The sequence below is a fragment of the Otolemur garnettii genome, unplaced genomic scaffold, assembly GCF_000181295.1.
Source record: "Otolemur garnettii isolate 467f Iridium unplaced genomic scaffold, OtoGar3 scaffold00213, whole genome shotgun sequence".
NCBI lineage: Eukaryota > Metazoa > Chordata > Mammalia > Primates > Galagidae > Otolemur > Otolemur garnettii.
Window position 1 is genome coordinate 1,384,999 of NW_003852608.1, and position 18,254 is coordinate 1,403,252.

General features: G+C 38.1%; 1 non-coding gene across 1 annotated transcript; it reads right to left on the bottom strand.

Moving 5' to 3' along the window:
• Positions 1 to 15,555: 15,555 nt before the first annotated feature.
• Positions 15,556 to 15,662, bottom strand: LOC111722112. The gene has a single exon (XR_002771047.1). It is a non-coding gene; the product is annotated as a U6 spliceosomal RNA (small nuclear RNA).
• Between the last annotated feature and the right edge of the window lie 2,592 nt (positions 15,663 to 18,254).

The following is an 18,254-nucleotide window of genomic DNA, read 5'->3' on the forward strand; positions in this document are numbered from 1 at the left end:
CATGCAGGTGTAGGCAGTCCCGTGTCTGTGTGCACCGCGCATGCAGGTGTAGGCAGTCCCGTGTCTGTGTGCACCTCGCATGCACATGCCCCCTGCGGGGTGTTATGTAAGTGGGTCCTATCATCAGAAACTACGGGACACTTGTAGCACCATGAAAAAGTGGTCACACTTGAGAACAAATAGAAGAAATGAATGCATTTTGTACTAAATAACACTGAATTGAACATTATTTGTTTGTTTGTTGACAGAGTCTTATTCTGTGCTCTGGGTAGAGTGCCATGATGTCATAGCTTATAGCAACCTCAAACTCCTTGGTTCAGGCAATTCTCCTGAGTAGCTGGAACTATGGTCAACCATCACAATGCCTGGTTAGTTTTTCTGTTTTTAGTAGAGTCTTGCTCTTGCTCAGGCTGGTCTTGAACTCAGGAACTCAAGCAATCTGCCTGCCTAAGCCTCCCAGAATACTAGGATTACAGGTGTAACCTACCCTGCCAGGCCAGAATTCAATAATTGTTATCACTTAATGATTTGAGAAGAAATGATAATAAAACTGGCCATTGTTCAAATGAATTCCAGATCCTAGGTCCAGATTTCAAAAGGAATAAACCTTAAAATCCACACAGACACAGCAATACAGGCAATATGTGAGCAAGTGGCAGGAGGTAATCCACAGTTGTGTGTAGATTGACTGACAATTTAAATCTGCCTCAGTTTATCTATCTGTAAAATGGGAACAATGTGAAGGGATCAGAGACCAGCCCTCCAAACCAGTGCTGGAGCGTGGTGGGGACTCACAGATATTGGCTTTCGTTATGATAACAGGACACATTTTCATATTAAGTAACTTCATAGCTATCAATACAGAATAAAAGTTACTACTTCATAGTTAGTTTTTATTTGTAGGGTAGATTCAAAAGTTAGAGAATCATGATCTTTAAAGATGCAATAAATTATATAAACGATGCCTTTCATTCTCAGCATAAATACTGACAACCTCACAGAGCCTTAAGATAATTAGATGAATTAATAATGACACAGAACTTAAAATAATGCTTCCACTCGTTAGCTGCTGTTGGTACTCTCACACTTACCATCACTCCTTCATATTAAACAGGTATTAGAATATCAACATGTTTGGTATTGGGCATAAATCTCTTCTATATTTGTTAAGAGCTAAGCTTGAGTGCAATGATGATTTTCAAATGGAAAAGAATATTGGCTAATGAATCCCAGGTCCATTGAGAAGAGTGAAAGGGTTCAACTGGTAAAAGGTAGACTTTTTAATTTTATTTTTTTTTATTTGCAATCAATAAGCAAAAATTGTATATATTTACGGTATACAACACGATTCTTTGGCATGTGTATACATCATGGAATGGCTAAATCAAACTAAAGTATCCATCAGCTTACATGTACAGGGCGGCCACAAAGTCCAGGTGCAATTTTAAACAACACATGAAGTTTATGGCCACCCTGTATATTACTTTATTTCTTGTGTGTAATGAAAACATTTAAAATCTACTCTCTTAGCAGTTTTCAAGCGTACAGTACATTGTTACTAACTATAGCCCCATTATACAATAGGCTGCAGCCGGCTTCCCTGCCTCACCACATAGGTGTCCTCACCGGGCTACTCACAACACTGAATTTCTCATCTAACTGAAATTTTATATCCTTTGACTTCAGATTATTCACAAGGAACTAAAAAAGTTAACAAAAATTAAAACACACAGAATTTTCTCCTGACACAGTGGACACACATTATGCCAGATGAATGGTTATTTTCACATGGACAGGAAAATTTTAAGAGATATTGAAGCCAGAATAATAGCTCCAAAGATGTCAGAGTCCTAATACTCAGACTTGTGAATATGTTGTGTTATAAGACAAATGGGAATAAAAAGTGCAGATCCAATTAAGATTACCACTAAATTGATCCTAAAATTGGAAGATTATTCTAGATTCTTCTCATTGAACCAATGTAATCATAGGAATCTTTAAAAATGGAACAAGGAGGCAGAAGAGTGCCAGAGATCACTTTATAACAAAGATATTTGCACCAGAATGTTTATTGCAGCCCAATTCATAATTGCTAAGTCATAGAAGAAGCCCAAGTGCCATCAACCCATGAATAGATTAATAAATTGTGGTATATGTATACCATGGAATACTATGCAGCATTAAAAAGGATGGAGACTTTACCTCTTTTATGTTTACATGGATGGAGCTGGAATATATTCTTCTTAGTAAAGTATCCCAAGAATGGAAGAAAAAGTATCCAATGAATTCAGCTTTACTATGAAACCAATATATAATCACCCACACTTCCATATGAAAGCTATAACCTAACTATAGCCCAAGAAGAAAGGGAAAGAGGAGGGGGAGGGGAGGAAAGGGGGGAGGATGGGTGACGGAAGGGTAATTGGTGGGACCACATCTTTGGTACATTTTACAAGGGTACATATCAAATCTACTAAGTGTAGAGTATAAACGTCTTAACATGATAATTATGAAAGTATGGTGAAGGTAATGTTAACCAGTTTGTTGTATTTCAAATTGTATATAAAACCAGCACATTGTACCCCATAAATGCATTATTGTACACAGCTATTATTTAATAAAAAAAATTTTTTTTTTTAAAAAAAGAAGAGTGCCAGAGAGATGGCAACATGGCAAGGACTCTCTGGACACAGCTGGCTTTGGTTATGAAAGAAGGGGTTGCAAACCAAGGAATGAGGGCAGAAGCTTGAAAAGGCAAGGATTCCCCTTAATACTCTCCAGAAAGGTATGCAGCACTGCTGAAATCTTTATTTTGGCTCTGTGAAAACCATGTCAGGTTTCTGACCTGCTGAACTGTAAGATTATACATTTATGTCACATTAAGCCATTAATTTTGCAGCTGTTATAACAACAACAGAAAACTAACATAGTGGGCATGTTTCCACATTGCTCTTATCCTCTGGAATGCAATGATGCCCACATATGAGATTTAATAAATTCTTCCACTTAAATGAGGTCTTATTAATTTTTAGTAGTATATTTACAAATTATTTACAAGTAAAATCCATGTCAAATGCAAAATTTAAGGACTACCCAAAGAAATATTTTACAAGTGGATCTAAAATCTCACCTATTGCACAACATATGGGCAGAGAAGACAAAGAAAATTCTAGATGAAAAATACTTCAGAGGCTCTTTGTTTAGCAGAGGGAGGGGACGGCCAGACCAGCCTCAGTGAGGGCTCCATTCCTGGCTGCCATTCCCCCAGTCGACCCCATGCAACGTGCCAGGAGTGAGGCACTGATTCCTCCGAGGCTCTCAGGCGCTGCTCTGAGCAGTGTCACCCTTTACACCAGAAAGCTGGCAGGCACTAAGGGGGAAAAACAAAACAAGAAGGAGAGAAGGTGCTAGAAGAGAAAGCAGAGGAATACATGATGAGAAGAGCTCTCAATGTTGCATGGTGAAGGGTAGACTGGGGCACCCAAGTGGGTTTCTCAGAGGGACCACAGGTGGGAGCCCAAGCAGCACCTGGATCACCTGACCTTATTGCTGAGTCCCTGTAGTCATAGCAAACCTCATATCAGACAGATCAACCGAAATGAGGAGAGGCAGAGTGGATTCTCATTTTGAAAATGAAGGATTGGAGAGAAAACCAAAGAAGAAGAAGGAAGAGTCAGAAATGCCAAAGCTTTTCTCAGGGTTTGGGGGCTTGGTAGATTCTAGAGCCACACACTCCAGTGCGGAGGTTACATTCCTGAGGAAGTGGGAAAACTGATGAATTGACTTGGACCCTGCCGACGAGGGCACTGCAAGTGCCCATGGGTCCTTGTGTTCTGTACAGCTTGCACACCCAGCCCCAGGGAGGGGAAGGAAGATAAATTTTTCATGGCAGCTGGTTCTGCACTTCGCTGAGAAAAACAAAGGGCCTTCTATGAAGGATAGAACCTGCAGAAGTGGGACTGTGGAAGAGCAAAAAGATGCATCTTCAAAGGGCATCTCCACAACTCACAGCCCTCTCTACAGTAGCGTTAACTCTGCATTTGTACAGCATAGCATGTGTGTGGTTTTTAGCTATTACTGTATAGCTATTTTAGCTATTTGGGGGGGTGTGTGAAATGGGGATGGGGAGGATGGGTGATCAGCTAAAATTTGGGTCCTGATTGGGGAAATGGTTAAACAATAAGAGTGGCAGACAACTGATGACTTACTTCAGTGTCCAGAATATTTTACCCTTTCAAAAATGTCATTGGCATAATAAGCAAAGATTGTGAGAGGCTGTTTAAAAGCCATGAATGCCTGAAATCTCTGAGCCAAGGTGTTCCTGCCTGAGCTTAATGCTGTTCCCAGAAAGAACTGAGCCAGCTCATAATTTCCAAAGCTGTGATTTTGGAGATAGAAACTTCCTAAGGAGAGAAAGTCACTTATTGGACATGATATACTGGCAGGTCATTCTGCCTTAGAGGTGCTAGTTCCTGAAATTGGACAAGAAGATCTTTTCTTTTCCAGTTAGGAAGTTGTGTACATCAGCTTGTCCTTCCAAGCCACTGGTTGAGGGGTTGGAAATGGGAGGAGAGTTCAGAGGGGAAGCCCCTGCTCATAGGTCAGTGTTGGATAAGGTCCGGGATGAGACTCCCAGGCATCCGTAACTGGTTCATAAGATTCTTTCTCCACCTGCCTTTACCTCCAGCTCTCCCCTCCCCCCGAGCCTCTCTCCTGCTCCCCAGTCTGGTCTTCCTCCCAGGTGGTCTACTACCTGCCTCCTCAAAAGCTCTACCTTGAGCTACATCCAGGTAGAACTCACTACTTTTGCTTTTGGCAGAGAAGGATGGGAATTACACAGGGAATGCAGGCTCATCTGCTAAATCTAGTTTAAATAGGTTAGTCCTTGGGGACCTGGAGCTATATTAATGGAAACTAAGGTTCTTCCAAACTAATTCTGGAAGTTCACCCCCAGCAGAGGCAAACTCATGGCTGCCCAAAGGGAGCAGATGGCAGGGTTTTTTCCAGGAGCACCAAGTACTGTCATGGCCTTAGGCAAAATCACAAAGAAGCCAGAACAATTGGAATCTTTGGATTTCACCTTTGAATTTCTTCCACTGGTTGCCAGCGCTTTTCTGGCTATGCCAAAAACACTCACCTAGAACTTCTCAGACTCCTGTTCCTTTTCTCTGCACATCAGTCAGAATTCTTTCTTAAAGAATGACAGATTTCTAGTGAATTTTAATCAGGTTAATATAATTAACACTTAAGTGTTCAGCATGTGGAATTCTCTGATGGCATTTGGCTTCTTATAATGTGCTTATTAATCTTAATGATTTAATAGAATTTGAAATTTGGAGACTAAATGAGAAATCATTTTGACCTGGGAGCTATTTTTCTTTTAGCTCATTTTCCCAAATAAATTATGCTGAATGAAAGGACCCCGGAAGCCAATCACTTCCTGTTGCAGCCCCTCTGTAAGTATTCTACACACCACCCAACCAGAGAACAAACAGTCCTCGATTTGGAAAAGAGTGTACCTTTGGGTTTGCCATAGACAAAGCATGAATAGATTCTACTAATTGCTTGCTTGGACAAGCAAGAAAACAATGATAGGGAACTAGGAAGCATAGCAAATCAACACAATGGCAATTAGAGCATAAATACTCAAGAACTGGAGGATTCCTAGAGGACCAAATCATTTCTGAAGGCCTCACTAGTTGAATGGTCAGCAGAGCGCACAGGGGTCTTTGGGGCTGACTGTACAGGTCCTTTGTGTCTTTTCTGTCTGGTGACTTTTTTCCTTATTTCACTGCTCATAGGTATTTCTATTAGTAGGCTAGAAGAAAAAGAATAACAAACTAAAATAATTATTTCAATTGATTTTTCATACTTCCAGCAAACTGCTGTCCAAAGGTGGCACATGGAAAGGATTTCTCCAGGTATATATACTATTTTCTAGAGAGTCAAAACTAAAATCTCAATGATATCTGGGTGAATTTCAGAAGATTACATACACCCATGTCTTATGACAATAGTGAACAAGAATCAACTGCATTCTGCCCAAACAAGCCCTCTGTGAGGTTTGTTATTATTATTTTTTGTTGTTGTTTAAGGAAGACTTCTGGAAGGAGCATGTAGGCAATGTGTATACCTTATAGTAACTCATTAGGTAACATTAAAAATAGATACCTGAGTCATCTTTATTTAAGTTTGGCATTCTGGACATGTGTGATATCCACACACTCATCTGAGGTGCTGAGTTCACCAACTCACTGGTATCTGGATTGGCAGAGCAACTCTTACTTGACTCCTTGCTTCTGTTCTCCTTTTCCTTTTGCCTGACTTTTTCTTACTTTATATATTGGTTTGGGACCTCTGATAATGACAGCTTCTCACGAACACAGCCATCCTAGTGAGATAGATCATTATTTCTTTCTATTACTGTAAGGTAGGTAAATACACACACACACACACACACACACACACACACTTCTTGTGAGCCTGATATTTCAGCTAATGTCTTACTGCTGTGATTAAAGGCATGTGCTACCTTTTCTCTTGTGCTCATAATAGTTAGAACTTCTAATGTGGAGCAGAGTTGGATAGGCTATCAGTAGAAAACTATGAAGATTACTTGCTATTTATCTTTCCCTTGGAATAATTCCTGCTTACAGAATTACTAGGGTTAAACTCTATAGTTACATTGTCTGTTTATAATGATTAATGGGGGAAGATTCTCTTTTTACCTCTGTTCCTGTTTTCTTTTCTTTTTAACAAACTAACAAACACTAGAAATGGAAAATATGTTGGTAATCACAAATCCCATCTTGTACCCCTAGGAAGTATTCCTGTCAGATGGTATATTACTTATCTATAACTGGGTAACCAGTTGCTTCAAGACTTAGTGGTTTAAAACAATATACTTATTACTTCACACAATTTGATGTTTGGGAATCTGTGAGCAGGTTATCTGGGTGGTGCTAGCCCAGGACTGATCAGAAGGCTGCAGTCATGTGATAGCTGGGCTGAGACATGAAAATCTGCACCTCCATGCACTCATATGGCTGGCAGGTGGCTTCCCTGCCTCACTACATCGGTGTCTTCACTGGGCTACTCGCAACACTGCAGCAGGCTTTCCTCAGAGTGAGTGATCCATGAGAGTGAGAGAGTGTCACCAAAATAGATGGCGCCATGTTCACAACCCAGTCTTGGAAGAAGTCTGACAAATTAGTTTGGGAACTCATCCTAGAAAAAACTCACTGCTGAATATCATCACTGCAGTCACATCACCTTTGAGGTACTCCCCTTGGGCAGCTATGCACCAACACCAGTCCCTAGTCTACCCTTCAAAGCAATTTTGGAACTCTATCTGGAGTAACAATCAGTTACTCAAGAACTGTCATATTACTCATGATGTCCTGAATGTCATCCAAATGCCTTCCTCTTAATATTTCCTTTATCTTTAGGTAAAGAAAAAAGTCCTTGAGGGCCACATCAGGTGAGTAGGGAGGGTGTTCCAATACAGTCATTTGTTTACTGGGTGAAATCTGCCCCCACAGACAGTGCCGTGTGAGCTGGGCATGGCTGTGATGCAAAGAACCTTTACCATGCCAAGATTTTCAGTTATGGTCTTCCTAACTGTTTCTCTGTCAATGTTTACTTGGTCTGCTATGTGCTTCTCACAGTCGGCTGATGATTTTGATGCACAATTTGATGAATTTTTGCAATATTTTCATCAGTTCTGCTCATTACTGGCTGCCCTGGCCTGTCTTTGTCAGTGATGGTTTCTCCTCAGGAAAACGTTTAATCCATTTGTACACTGCATTTTCCTCATGGCATTATGGACACAAACTTGGACTAACATATCCCTGATTTTACTTCCACTCTTGTCATGTTTAAAAAGAAAGTTAATGTTTATTCGTTGCTCTAATTCAAGCTCTGACATTCTGGGAACAGCACACACACACACATAACAACAACAACAATGGAGCTGCTCAGTAAGACACTGCCACAGGTCTACACAAACACAGCTGTGAGATGCTGACACACGGATCTGAAATCTCATGGAGCTGTTTGTACAGTGCCGCCAATATGAGCACACAGTGGCAAGTTCACGAACTTAAAAGTCCGATCGTCTACTGTCCCTTCTGCTTCATGCTATTGGTCACATATAATTACTGGAGTTTGGGACGGGGCTATACCAGGGTGTGAAGACCAGGAAGGAGGGGTCAGTGGGGCACTGTCAGAGACTGGCCACTGCAGGCATTAGTTCAGCTTCTGGCAGGGTGAACACTACCGCAGATGGCCATCCATGCCATCTCTGCCCAGTTAAAACTGTTAGACAAGCTCTTCTGAAGCCCAAACTGACCTCTGTGAGAGTTGAGGGGCCAGAAACCAGTACAATGCACAATAGAAATGGAAGTTTTTATTTAGCTGTTATTTTGGGAATAGTTAAAAGAAATACAGTATTTTTAGATAATTTTATTCTATAGCATAGTTAAATAGAAAATATGCCAGGGAAGAAACAAATAGTGACTGAGGAGGAACGGAGATAGGAAGGTAGACAATAAGTGCCTACTTGATGCCGAAGTGGGGCTTATGATAATAATTTAGCCTGTTGCTCTTGTCACAGTGACCATAATTTCTTTCTCTTTCCTCCTTATAGGAGTAGAAGAACATTCTATTTTCTGGTTAGTGTAGGGGTTATGGGTTAGAGCTATCTAATATCCTGTGGCCACAATTTCATTTATGTAATTTGTACCAAAATATGGCAGAGTTAGGGTTCTATAAGAATTTTTGAGATATTAATTATAAAAATTATTTTGAGAAGGAATAATCATTGAACTTAAATGCTCCATAAATAACATTTCTTTCTTAAAACATATGTTTCACATGTCTGCTTCTGAAAAATATGTAAAAATTGGTGTACTAAAATCAATGTCTTTAATGAATATTTAGGTTGTTCCAGGGCCAGTTCTAAGAAATTGTACATTATAGAGATCAATGAAGAATAAGATCCATGAAATAAATAATAATGATTTTTAAAGAGTTCTTTCATTCAGTACTATGCTATACACAACTTTTTTTTATTTTTTGCTTAGTAATAAGCAGCTATTTAGAGATAACTTGAATAATGAGTTTTTAAAATAATGGTACAAATATATATGTGAGATTGATGGATTATTACAAACTGGTAAATCAGAGAAGTCCTAATAAATATTAACTGTGCTATAATACCAGGAGATCCCTTTATTTATCCCCTTTAAAGGATAAATAAATCCATTGCAGTTTGTTGAATTTATCCCAAATTGCACTAAGATATCATAGTAAGTGTACTCAACAAATATCAGCTTGACATTTCCACATGTCTATTTAATTTTCTTATGATATTGACTATAATGTTGACTCCCTGAAAATAGAAATATTTCCTTTTGGAAAATAATTGTAGCACTCTTCATATCCTAATATTATTTCGTTTTTGCTCAGAGCGGGAGAAACCATTTGAAAGAGTCATAGAAATAATCTGTAACCATTACAAGTATAAAGTAAAAGTGGCCAATAATACTAGGTATGAGCATCAGAGCCATTCTACAAATGCATACACTTATCTACAAAAATACTAGGACTGACTCCGCATGTCAGGTGCAAGAGCCGTTGACTTCTGAACTTCTCTCTGTTTCCTATTCTGAGCGTACAGTCTTATTTCTAGCTTCTCTTTAGAAACGCCTTCCCTGCTGCAGTTCATTGCATGTTAGCTTGCAGCTGACTAAAATGCGAATTCATGCTACTCAGCATAGGATTCTTCACTTCTGTAGTAGTACAAGTTAAACTGCTCAGAAGCTCTGTGTTAAAATTTCGTTTTTGACAAAATGGTCATAGTTTTTCTTGCTGAGGAACCAGATCTCTCTCCTCTGAGAAAATCCCTTTGTCGTTACTTCTATAGGGCAGGTTCATTCCCACCCACGTGGCACCTGTCGGGTAGACTGTTTGGCAATGGCTGCATTTCATTTTGTCCTCTTTTCTGTAAAATGAAAAGCCAAGCCTTCCTTTTGCGATTTCTCTGGAGTCATCCTGCCACGAGGCAACGTGTCTCCTTCCAGTTCATCGTAGCCATGTTTATCCTGGTATCCCAAATTGTGGAGGAAAATGAAATACCTGGTGTAGGACAGATGCTCTCTTAATTTAAAACTTGAGTAAATAATTTTTCGTGAGAATAATTACTTCAGTGACAAAAAAGTATTTTCCATGCTGGTGGTATTTATCGAACAAAGTAGTCATTTTTAATATTTGGAATATATTTTTCTAAAGAGGAGACTGTATTGAAAATGAAGGATATTTAGAAAACCTATACCACAGAAAGAGAATCACATTTTAACTTTATATTAAAAGAAATATCTTTCGGATTATTTATTACAGTTGGAAAATAGAAACTCGTAGCTCTCTCTCCCATCCTCTTGCCCCTAAATTTAGCTTCTGAACCCTGTGACGTGTGTCCCATGGCTACTTCCACGTTCAATTTTAATTCAGTAATCAGTTGTTTTTTCATAAGCTTCCTTTCCAAAAGCAAAACAATTTCCTGTGGAACCACAGACATGCATTTGTGTAGGCCTGTCTTAGATGCTGCTCACAGATGTTGACTTACGCCTCAAATAGTTTTCATGGCAAGTAATATTCCTTATTCACCCTGTCCTTTTACTGTTGGATCCTATCAGTCTTAACATTTATGAAGTTAACAGTTTTCATAAGAGAATTTTCCTTTCTTTGTGCATTATTTTTAACGCTTAGACACAAAGAAATATTTCAGAGGCAACTTTTCTTCCTGGCTCATATTCTAGTAAGCACAGAAACCAGCTGACTCAAAATCCCATCTACAAACTGAGTATTCTTGACTTAGAAAGTGGTCTGTGCTTGGGGTACAGGAATGCCTTTATTTGGAACATATTCTCTAAGCTGGTTGCACAATAGAATCGTTTGGGAAGGTTTTATAAAGAACTCAAGCCCAGAGCCAATTCCTCAAGAGTCTGGTTTAATTGGTCTGGGGTGAGGCTTAAGGGACCCATAGTTTTAAAGGTCCTCCAGATATTTCTAATGTGCAACCATGATTGAAAACCTCTATTTAGAACTGCATTTATAATGACTTAACCATAGTGTTCTTGCCTTTTAAAATACCACATAAGGTCACATATATAAATTGGCAGGAAATAAGCCAGTCTCAGAGAAACGTCATCATGTTGTTGTCTGACGCCCAATGGTTATTATGAACAAAAGAATTCTCCAGAGAAGAGAAATTTAACCTACTACACATAATTGGTGAATATTAAATACTTAACTCACTTTGTTGAAAATTTTTCTAATGAATATTATAAAAGTCTGTACTTTGAAGAAAATACACTAAATATATTCTTTTCTTGATGATTTTAATTAGCATTATCCCTGGAGACATCTGTTGTTGTGCTGCCTTTGTCTTTGTGAGAGTCAGGAACCTCCGCCAATGGCATCAGAGCTCCGGAAGTTTGGAGGCAGTGATTCTTATCATCATTCTTCCCTCTAAGTTACTACTTCTTAATACTTTTCACTGTTTGACTTCACCCAACTCTTTCTCTTTGCTTTTGCCCTTCCTGCGTCTAATGTACTGATGTCAGCATCTATTATGCTGAAATGACATCGCATAGCTTGGGAAAACCTAAAAGCTTGTGAAGACATGTAATCATGAGTATTAAATCAAATACTTTAATGATGCATACAATTCATACTCATTAAGCTCAATACTGAGCACACAGGAATGTCTTCTATAAAATTAAGCACATGAATACTAAGATCAATTTTCCCCCTTTTAATTTTTAGTCCACTTTTTTCTTCCATGAGCATGTTCAGGTTTTTGCATTTGGCGTATTTGGTCTGTGCAGGATGTATCCCAACTTTATGACACTATATTAATACAAGGTGGACACAAAGTTTGCATGCAATTTGAAACAGTTTAACATAGTAAATTTCACATAAACTTTATGGACCTCCTGTATTAAGGGAGAGTACCATTAATGGCATTATATCATTTTGATAGTATTAAATATCATGTAAGAAATGTATATTTAACACATTTCTGCATAATTCTTTGTATATTTCTATCACTGAAACTGCTCCTGAAAAATTCTCATCTAAAAACCTATATAAGATATCCTCACATAATTCTTTAGAAGTCCTCAAAAAGTCACTATATAAGGTATGGTGTGGTTTCAGTTTTTTTGATTGTTTTTTTACCTTTTTGTGTCCCTGGGTTAAAGTCGGGAGAGATTTTTAGGTATGGAATATATAGGTGTATGTAACATAAGATGAATGTATGCTCTCGCTAAACAGTAGCCCTGAAGTAAAACTCCTTGTAAAGTGCACACGGAGAACATAGCACCCATGGGCCGTATGTGGTCTACCTAACATCATGACACACCATGCCATGCCACTTCAGCTACAAAATACCTAAAAATGTTCAAGCTCTCAAATAATAATCTCACTCAGTCCCTTCATCTGCCTGATGAATTGAAGGCTACTTGTTTTCCATCAGCAGGCCACCTTGAGATCAGACTTTGTTGGCCGAGCTAGTACTCTTTGCAACACCAAATAAGGGAAAAAGCAAAAGAGACCCAGATTCAGTCTCTATAAAGTATTTCCTCTTGTCTTAACTCTTCTTCAGGAAAAAGTTGTAGACTGAATGGTATCCTCCTGCCAAATACAAGTTCAAGATCTCACCCTCAATACTTGTGAATGTAACTTTATTTAGAAATGCTTCTTTGCAGATGTCATTAGTTATTATGAGATCACACTGGTTTAGAGTGGTCCCTAAATCCAATGGCAGGAGTCCTTACAAGTAGAGGGGACAACAATCAGAAATACAGAGAAAAAGTCCATGTGCGGACAGAGGCAGGCGTGGCAGCTACAAGACGGGGACAACAATCAGAAATACAGAGAAAAAGTCCATGTGCGGACAGAGGCAGGTGTGGCAGCTACAAGACAAGGAATGAACAGAAACGATTGCCAGGTGCTATCAGGATGAGAAGTGTGTTAAGGAAGGATTTTTTTTTGTGTGTGAGCCTTCAGAGAAAGGATGGTCTTGCGAATACCTTGACTTTGAACTTCTAGCCTTTATACATATAAAAGAGAAAAATTTATACTGCCTGCCCCTGCCTGCCCCAGTTTGTGGTAATCTGTTATTTCAGACTCCAAGAAACTAATATGGCATTCAAACACAAACTTTCCCTTCTAACCAATTTGAGAGTGGAGAAGGAAGGTAGGGATTCGCTAGCCTCGCACCATGTTGGGAAACAGCCAGATCTTTTAAACCGTCCTCCACCTGGAATGTCCCCCTCCACTATCCCTAGCCTCTGCAGGTCTCCTTTTAGCATTTGCTGTTTTTTCACCCTGGTCTTGACTGAATCAAGAAATCCTGCACATACTTGGCTACAAATTTCCCTTGAAGCAATACTTCATTTGCCTTCTATAACATTTAATATGGTGTCCTAATTTTCATTCATCTCAAAATATTTTCTGATTTCCCCTTTGATTTCTTCTTTGACTTATTGATTATTTAGGAGTATGTTGTGTAATTTCCACATACTTATTAGTTTCCCCAATCTTATCCCTGCTATTGATTTTTAATTTCATTCTATTATGGTCAGAGAACATGTTTTATCTGATTTCTATCCTTTTAAAGTTATTGAGGTTTTACTTTATGGCCGATCACATAGTCTATTATGGAAAATGTTCCATTTTCCTATCACTTTGGACAGTCAAGATTTTACTTGATATCTTTAGTCCTAAGTTAAAACACAAATTATATAATCAATCCCTTAGAGGGATTTGATTTGCATTTGAGACTTTTGATGTTACAATCAGCCTGTGTTTACTCAAACATAAATATAGGTAGATATAGACAACTCATTAATCCAAGTACCTTTCATTTAAATCACTGAAGAACCTGCCACCTACTCCAATTCAATAACACCATAATTCTGATGGCTATGACTGAGGAAACCTTAACACAATTGAGTATTTGAACACAGAACTCTCAGCAGACAGCAAGTAGAAATGATGTTTCTTCTGTCATAAGGGAACATGCTAAACCATGTAAGTAATCACAGAAGTAATATTCAACTGGACTTAATATGCTGGAGTGGACAACAAACCAGTTGTTGACCATGAGTGTTCCAAGAAAAATTTAGACGCTACTGATTAGTCAAGATGAACACACTGGTATTATGCCATTAACTAATAATTAAAACTAAAATGTTTCAAAGAATTTGTTGGAAATGGGACTTCTATTTTAACTTAGGCAACTGGTGCATCAATCTGGATATATGTAATAATCACATTCCTGTCTGCTATCCCATTATAATCAGTATTGCAAATTCTGATTTCTAGTAATACTAGTAATGTGACAGTGTCAAAATGAATCTTAAATCTTATGCTTTCCACATGAGCACAGTGGTGGCTCACACCTGTAATCCTAGCACTCTGGGAGGTCAAGGTGGGTGGATTGCTTGAGCTCGGGAATTCAAAACCAGCCTGAACAAGACGGAGACCCTGTCTCTACTAAAAATACAAAAACTAGCTGGGAGTTGTAGTGCTCCCCTATGGTCCCACCTACTTGGAAGGTTGCGGCAGGAGGATTGGTTTAAAGATAAGACTTTAAGGTTGCTGTGAGCTATGATGCCAGGGCACTCCATCCAGGCGGACAGCGTAAGACTCTGTCTAAATAAACAAACAAACAAACAAACAAATCTTATCGTTTTCATAATTTCCACTAAGGCATCTGGTCCTTATGATGCCTTTTACATCACTCCAGCCACGCTGGCCACATTGCTATTCCAGGAGATCTCCCAACTTTTTACCGGGTGTTCCCTCTCCCAGGAACATGCTTTCCTTAGGCCCAAATGGTGAATTAGCTTATTTTCTTTAAGCCTTTATTCACATATTACCTCATCAAACAGGCATAATATATTTGAAATCCTATTTAAAATTTCAATCTGCACCCATATCTCTCCCCACTGCCATGCTCTCAATCCCCTTACATAATAATAATGTTATAGTGAGATGACTTTGGCTACAGTGTGGGGAATTAATGAGTTCTTGTGATTTGAGATCTTTTTATAATTTCTGTTTATGGACAGAGGTTAAAGCAAATTAAACAATTATAATTTCTCAAAGGAGTTTTTCTTCTTCTTCTTCTTTTTTTTTTTTTAATAGAGACAGAGTCTTTATTGCCCTCAGTAGAGTGCTGTGGCATCACACAACTCACAGCAACCTCCAACTCCTGGGTTTAGGTGATTCTCTTGCCTCAGTCTCCTAGTAGCTGGGACTACAGGTGCCTGCCACAGTGCCAGGCTATTTTGTTGTTGTTGTTGTTGTTGCAGTTTGGCCTGGGAAAGATCGAACCCACCACCTTTGGTATGTGGGGCCAGCACTCTACAAACTGAGCCACAGGTGCCGCGCTCTCATAGGAATTTGTTATAGTAAAAGTATATTGTCTTACAGTATGATTTTACCAATAGGTAATTTTCATTTCTTTTTTTTTTTTTGTACAGAAAAAATATGGAATGCTTCATGAATCTGCATGTCATCCTTGTGCAGGGGCCATGCTAATCTTCTCTGTATTGTTCCAATTTTAGTATATGTGCTGCCAAAGCGAGCACACTATTAGGTAATTTTCAAATTCTATTTTTTATTTATAAGGTTGGAGAAACTCATGTAATGGACATCTGGTACTCCAAATTTTGTTTTGCATCTTTATTTTAACTGTATTAAAAATCTGTTTTTGAGACAGGGTCTTGCTATATTGTCCAGGTGAGTCTCCAACTCCTGCGCTCAAGCCATCTTCCTGTCTTAGCTCCTCAGATATCTGAGACTATAGTGCATACCATTGCATCTGGATTCTATGTGACATTTTTTAAGTGATGCTTAAAAAGGAAATATAATTTTTGGTGTATATGGCTGTAGATATACATGTATGCATAATTAGAAACAGTAATACATCTGTAAAATTTAAGAGAATGTGTAACTTAAATTATGTTTTAAAAATGCATAAATATCGGTTCCAGCCTCATTATATATTTCAGTTGCTTGCCAGACTTTAATGAATACAGCTTCTAACCCATAAATAATTTTCATAGTAACTTAGCTCATGCTGATTTTTAAAAAGGAGAAAAAAATTGAAACAAAATCTTATCATCAAAACAGTAGGAGGTTTTTCCCTTCTACTATACTGGTATTTTGATCACCGTCCTATGCACGAGGTGATATAGAGGACTGTGAGAAACAGGTGTGGTCCAATTGAGATCTGCGTACAAGGGGCGCCCTCATGACCCAATAATGCTGCAAGCTTCTTCTATCAGAAAAAGCCTTAATGTATTTACATGCACCATTTTATTTACTATAAAATTTTCCTACAGGATTCTTTAATTTTTATTCACAACCCAATTTCACAAATAGAAGGTATGTGTACGAGTGTGTTTGTGTGTAGGGCAGTGTGCATTGTTTCACTCTAATTCTTATTCTGATAATTGTAGGATGGTGTGGTGACTTTGAACGCAAGGTGTGTTAGTATCACAAGAGTCAGACCAGTTTGTGTGGGTTTAATGTGGAGGAGGATATATGTCACATGTTCTATGAAGGATGTCTACTTGATTAGGATATGAAACACTGAACATTTTTTGTATTTTAAAGGGAACATTAAATCCTAAAAAATACTCATTTGTATAAAAACCATTTTGAAATTATACTTGCTGTGACTATCTTCTTTGGGTTATTTAGCGATAATTATTTTTGGTGAATTATTATTTCACGTTATTGTAACCCAGATAGACACTATTGTGTTAGAACTTAACAAGAGTAGCACAAAGCTTGCTCTTACTCTCGCTTTATGTATTTGGGCTGTCTGAATTTTTATTTGCTCAAACATCAGTAATAATGGCTTTAATTTCTATTCTTCATGGAATTTCTGCCTTTGGAAATAAAATACCTATTCCCACACTAAAAGACATTTCCTACTTTCATACCAGATAAACCTAATTTTGAATAGTCCTTTACTTAGGGGCTTAGGGGACTTGCTTTGCTAAATGAGAAAAGGCCTTTTTTTTTCTTCCCTGGAATGATGAAATTGATTTGGGAGAGAAAAAGGCCCTTACCTTTAGATATTTATTATTCCTTTTGGTTGTTGTTTTGTGTTTGGCAGCAAGATTTTCATCACAATTCTATGTAATGTAATTCTACACTTTTAAAAATATGGCATATTATTTGAGTTAAGCGTGTACATGAGAGGATTATGAAGGTTAATTTTGCATTGATATAGGACTTCCATTCTCAGAGTGATCTGTCAAAAGATAATTACAGTCTCCTTAAGCAAATAAGAAACTCCTTTAACTATCTCTTCCCCAGAGAACAAAAATAAAAATATTCCTTAACCCTGAATGCGGTTATGAACACTAGTACAGTGTGTGTATCTTCTTGCGGGCTTAACAAGCTAGAATCCTAATGGAAGCAGCCATCTGCAACGGCAGTGTGAGCAGTGGTGACACGCAGAACAAGAGCTGGAGGAGGATGGGGCAGACCTGGGCTTTATTCCTTGCTGTTTTCTAAGCAGCTACATAAACTATATGTAGGTCACTTTAATTTTCTGTGTTTCTTCTTCCATGAAATAGGGATAATAACACTTCTTCACTTAGCAACATACGTGAAAGTGTATTATAAAATGGACATCCTTAAACATCCATAAAGCTTTATTTTTTAACATTAGATTAAAAAGAAAAATGGCATCAACATCTACTAATTTTTACTGGTCCAATATCTCTTGCTTTGGGCAATTTAGATATACCAAGGAATGCAATTTTATAATGATTTCAAGACACTGTGGTCATTTAAAGTAAGATAGCAGGCAAAAAGCCTTTGTAAGACTATGTGGGATTTAAAAAATAAAATGTTGGCTCAATCTTGGTCCTGGTTCTGAAGTGTTTGTTGAGCTATCAGGAGATCGACTAGTTTTACCTACAGTGATATCTGGATCATCATACACTTTAAATCAACAATGATTTGAGTGTGTTTAACCTTGTGAATATTATTAAGAAAATGGTAAGTAATTTACTACTTTTTTCTTAATTGAAGTGGGCTATAGGACAAATAGACCGAATAGACATTTACAAAACATTCTAATCCCAAATCAACAGACTGTACATTCTTCTAATCAGCACATGGAACATTCTGCAGAATACACCATATGATGGGCCACAAAA